Genomic DNA, 6,000 nt, shown 5'->3' with positions numbered 1-6,000 from the left:
CTAATTGGACCAGATTCCAGATGATTCCTGGCCCAAGAGGGACAAACTCCATTGCAATAGATTAATCCTTCAGAGAATTTAGACCAAGATATCCAGGCCTTGGATCAATTTAATAGTGTTAGCCCCTCGCTGCAGTGTTATAGGAAGAATAACTAATGTTTGTCCAATATTTATTCTCCTGTGCACTTTATTTCATTCTTACATCAACCCTACAGAGCAGACTCTATTAGTATCCTCATCTTACAGAGGGTGAAGCAGAGTTTCAGTGTCGTGCCATATTTGTCAGACTCTAGATTGCTGCTGATTGGGATACATCCCAATTTTCTAAGAAAAAAATGAGAATAAAATTTCCCATCATATGTATATTAAAAACAAGTGTAAGATATTTATAGAAGAAACCATATTATCTTGTTCATGAAAATACAATAGACTGTGTACTGGAATTCCAGTAGGAAATTCTAAATAAGTTCTACCAATTCTGAAACAGTATTTCTTAGAACTAGCACAAAAGATAGAGGATTTAAGAAAGGACTCGAAGATGAGTTTTGTATACTGGGAAGGCCCCTCCATTGAGATCATATGAGTGTATATCTGCCTTTAAGCCTATCCATTATTTTAAGTTTTCATTATGGCTTCTCATCAATGATACAGACACATTGGCTATATTTAGCGGATAGAGGGAGAAGGAGGGATGTGAATGGAGAATGTGTCTACAATGTTACTCCACTGGGAAATATAGTAACAAAGTTCCACAAATAGGATGTGACTTGGGCCTTTATCATTAATGCTCCTGCCTCCCCAGGGGATGTTTGGGGAGCTGGACTGGAGCTTGAAGCAGAAAGGGAAAACCTGCAGATGATGAGTCTGCAGAGAGAGAGCCGGGCATGGGATCAGAGAGAAGGAGGAGTCTGTAAGATGGCTCTGTATCTTGATGGCCAGTTCCCTCTTGTGTGAACTTTGCTGAGTAAAAGTCTGTTCTAGCAACCACACAATTCCTGATGAAGACATCGGTCTTCCGATTAATAGGACCTCATGTCCTATGAGTAAATGTCACAGGGCATGAAGCCCACTCCATAAATGAGACTGTGCAATCAATAAATATTACGTTCTTTTGTTTCCTCCAATTGTAACTCATCTGACCCTCAATTCACATTTTATTCAATCTCAGGTGTTAGTGAGGTGAGAGGACCCCTCTTCTTTAGAGCAGCCCACAATCTGGGAGGTTCCCACTTGAAATGGGTCTTCAACTGAGCCTTCCAGCCATGGTTTCTGTTGATGTCCTCCTCATCCCCCTGCTTGCTCCCCGGAAGGTAGGCATCACTGCCACTGTGATGCTGAGGTCCAGCCCCCCTAAGTTAAATGTACCACCGAGACACCTTTGCTGACACTGCCAGCCTCCTCCACCCCTGCCCCAGTGTTGAGGACTCCCCCATCTCACTGCACTCAGAGGAACCTGGCTCTTTCTTTCTTGCCTGCAGCATAAAAACCTCAAGTTCCAGCCTTGAACATAGGAAACCAGGGAGGCAGCCCATCAGCGAGTGTCATCTGTTAATAGCCGGGGCTACCCGTTTGCACTGGAGGAAGGCAGAGTGAGTCGAGGAGCACGGAACAGCAAGGGACACCCCCATCGGTAATCCTGACATTCTGCTAATGTGTATTCCTAGTGGCCATGGCACCCACTGCTTCTAGTGACCCTCCTGCTCCAGGAGGACCTGGTGGCTACCATGCTTAGACCATTGACATCTGTGTGGGTTCCTGGAATTCCTGCCGGCAGCACAAAAGGCTGAGTGGTGAGAAATGGAGAAGCGGCCACTGGGTCCCGGCCCCCCTGCCCACATCCTAGGAGAGGAGGTGCTTTGGCAGTTGTGGTCTTCGGCGCGAGGACCTGGCCGGCTTCCTCAGACACATACTTCCCAGAGACACTTTGCCCAGCCCAGGCCACTGCCATGTCTTCTGGATTCTTCCCTGGAGCAGCTCTGGGCTGATTTTTGTGGAATGTGCAAAAGCCACTCTGTTTAAGCACAGCGCTGGCCTTCTTGTTGCCTTGATTTGAAACCCCAGGCTTGAGAGAAATCCTGCCTCCTCAGTGTGGCTTTCGAGGCCTAGTGCCAGCTGGTCCAGTCTCAGCCTCGCCCTCTGCATCACATGCTCTGTGCCCCAGAACCACACACTACTCGCTCTGTCTTCCCGGACCTTTGGTGATACCATGTCCTCTGCCTGCGACAGTGACCCCAGCAGCCTCAGGCACTGACTCTGGAGCTGCCCTTCAGTGTCAGGGAGGGCAGGGGACAATGGCCCCGAAGTGCTTGGGCCTGGGTCTGAATGCCAGCTCCTCTACTGGCTGGAGGTATGACCTTTCATTCTCTGAGCCTCAAGTGTCTTGTCTGTAAACTGGGCATCATTAAACCAACTTCACAGGTGAAGTGATGATTCAGTGAGGACATGGAAATAAGGCACAGGAGCGCTAGGAAACGCGCTGCTCTGCTACATGCTTGGGATGTAAGACTTTCTCTCATCCCTATGAATAATAGTCCCTCTTTGCACTCTACACCTTTCTGAATAAAAGCAGGTGTTGTTTATTGAGCTTAAGAGGTGGCTGACAATGAAAATCTTGGTCAGGGAGCACCTGTGTGGCTCAAGTGGTTGAGCATCTGCCTTTGATTCAGGGTATGGTCCTGGGGTCCCGGGATCGAGTCCCGCATCAGGTTCCCTGCAGGGAGCCTGCTTCTCCCTCTGCCTGTGTCTCTGCCTCTCTCTGTGTGTCTCTCATGAATAAATAAAATCTTAAAAAAAACAAAATCTTGGTCAGAAGTTTGAGTAATAAAGCAAAAAGAATGAGAGCCTCCATTTGTTAGTGCTTACCATGAGCTGGTACCGTGTGGAGTGCTAGAAGACGTTAGGTCTTCTTATTCACAAGTCCCCCCAGGAAGGGAGGGGGGGGTTTCTATTTCCTTATCTGTTTTGACTGGCAACAAAATAGTGGCTCAGAGGGTTTATCCAATGATAAATGAGTTATCCCGTGTCCTACAGCTTATATGTGGGACAGTCCAATTGGAATTGGATCCAGATCCGAGTGCCCATGTGTGCAGTTAAACACCCCCACACATGGGTACTGATGGGGTTCAGGACAGGCCTCCCCAAAATATGCTACTTTGGCATATTATTTTTACTTAAAGTTACTCAAGAAACAGCCTGTGCAAAAAGGACACAATGATTCTCCTTTGTCCCCTGGAAAGCAAGAAATAGATTTCCCATGTGAAGGGTACCCTCCCTGTGCCAGGAGAGAGGTCCTTATCACTAGAGATAGGGAATTGAGGGCAAGAAAGCTATATAAACAAACCTTGTTACTTCTTCACTCATTCACTATCCCAAACCCAAGCTTACTTGTCTTGTCAGTTCTTCACAAATGTATTGTTTCTTTGTCTAAAAGCTGCCCGCTTTGGTCATGTCTTTGAGTCTCATATTTTTGTGAGCTCCTATATATATGAAATTAAATTTGCTTTTCTCCTGTTAATTTTTCTTATGTCAATTTAATTGTTAATTATTTTACTAATTATTAGTTATTTGTTAGACCAGCCAAAGAGCCTACAAGGAAAGAAAGAAAAAACTTTCCTCCCCTGTAGTATATACATTCACACATATACACACTTCATATGCACAGTCTACGCATATGTGTATGCGTGCACACACATATTCTGTTGTGCCTTTCCTGATACTGGTAGGCAATTAACTCATGTCTCAGTGGACACTGGCTGGACATCTTACAATTTAACTCAGTTCTGGTGCTATCTACCTGGAGATGCACAGGTTCTGGCTTAGTCCCACAAGACTGTCCCCCACTTCGGAGTTCTCTGCAAGTCCAGGTTGCCACTTCGCTTCTGGTAGACAGGCTATAAATCAGAGGTTCCCTCAACCCCCTCCTCAGGCTTAATTAATTTTCTTGAGCGGCTCACAGAACTCAGAAGAACTATTTACTTATTAGATGACTGGTTCATTATGAAAGGATATAACTCAGGAACAGCCAGCTGGAAGAGATGCCCAGGGCAAGGTACGGGGGAAGGGGTGAGGAGCTTCCATGCTCTCTGGAGCACACCACTCTTCCAGATCTCTGCGTGTTCACCAGCCTGGAAGCCCTCTGGTGCTCTGTCCTTTGCGGTTTTATGGAGGCTTCCTTACAGAGGCATGATTGATTCAATCATTGACCATTAATGATTGATTCAACCTCTCTCCAATCCTTCTGTCTTCCCAGGAGGTCAGGGGTTGGTACTGAAAGTTCCAACCATATAATCATGATTAGTTCCCAGGTCACCAGGCAGCCAGCTCCCATCCTTAGGAGCTTTCCAGAAGTTACCTCACTAACAAATATAGGTGTAGTTGAAAGGGGCTTATCATGAGTAACACAAACTTGTATCACTCCTTACATTTAGGAAATTCGAAAAGTTTTAGGAGCTTCATAGGGATGAAGATGGGGATATATATTTGTTATTATAAATCTCAATATCATGGATGTATATACTCATAAACATATATACCCCCCACGTATGTTCATGCATGCATATACATACATTCTCTCTCTCTCTCTCTCTCTCTCTTACACACACACACACACGCACACACACAGAGGGAGCCCAGGGACAGGATGTATCAGAGATTGGACCTATGTCTGTCCTGGAAAGTGGAAGAAGACATGAATAGCAAAGGGAACAGGTGACATAGTTTGACTCCCAAGAAGGGAGGGGAGCAGGGTGAGTGTTAGTGTCCTGACGTCTCCCCCAACCTTGCTTTGCTCATGCGGTCATTGTTTTATTGGCACATAACGGGCTGCTCTCTCTCCTGAAATACTCCTCCTGCCCCTCACAATGGTGCCGGTGACAAGGCCTGAGAAGAGCACATACTCCAACCACAGTACTTAGGGCTCCCTGGAAGGATGGAGAGACCGGGTCCTTGTCCTGGGACACCCCAAACCTTCTCCTTATCAGACTTCGGGGGCACAGATACACTGTTAGATCAGTGGAACACATTCCTGATTTCTCTCTTTATTTAACCTCAGTCTCCTACTTCATGATGCTTTGTTGATTGTGCAGATACTTTCATTTCGAAGGATGGTAGTGTATCTGTTACTCTTATAAATTTTATATTAAATTTTGATTTAAAAAAGCGAGAAATTAAAAAAAATAATGTCTGTGAATGCCTGTCAGCATTTTAGTGTTTCAAACATGTACTCATTTTAGAAGTGACTAATCTTGTGCCCAACAGGCTGGCCCATCTGCAGTGTTATTCATTCATTCATTCACTTAAAAATGCTGATGGGGCACCTGCCCTAAGCTGGAATGTTACGTCACTGTGCTAACAATTAGGACCCAACAGGCAAGATTCCTGTGTCCAAGGAGACTACTGGAGAAGGGTGGCTGGCCAACAAGTTAGCAAACAAAGGAATAAGCAACAATAAAGAATGTACTGAATGCCACTGAAGCGTACACCTGCAATTTTTATGTTACTATTTTATGTTAAATTTTACCAAAGTAAAAAATACTGATTTTTTTTTAAGGTTCTGTGGTAGGGAGTAACAGGGAAGAGATGGGCTAATTTCCCTGAGATGGTTGGGGAAAGCCTTTCTGGAGGAGGGACCTTTGAGCAGAGAGTGGATGGCAGATGAGACCCAGCTGGCTTGGCCACCCCTTGATGGCAATCTTGGGTGAGGTGGGAAAGGCAGCAGGACGTGGGACCTCAGAGGCTAGGGTAGGGAGGGCAGCTTTTATTCTGGAAGCAGAGGGAAGCTACAGGAAGATTGTAGCTGGGGGAGTGACCTAATCTGGCTTACATGTCTAGAAGATCATTCAGGCTGCCCTGTGGCACAGGGGACATAGAGGCTGGGAGACGTAGAGGCAGCAGTGTGAGGCAATGTGGCAGTTAAGGCAAGAGGTGAGGCCTCTCCCCTTAAGCATCTCGGCTCCCTTACCCCCTTTCCCTGATTGTCCCCACATCACAGGGCCAGTGGGT

This window comes from Canis aureus, chromosome 4, assembly GCF_053574225.1.
Source record: "Canis aureus isolate CA01 chromosome 4, VMU_Caureus_v.1.0, whole genome shotgun sequence".
NCBI classification, from domain to species: Eukaryota; Metazoa; Chordata; class Mammalia; order Carnivora; family Canidae; genus Canis; species Canis aureus.
The sequence above is the reverse complement of the archived record's forward strand: the minus strand, read 5'-3'. Positions refer to the sequence as shown.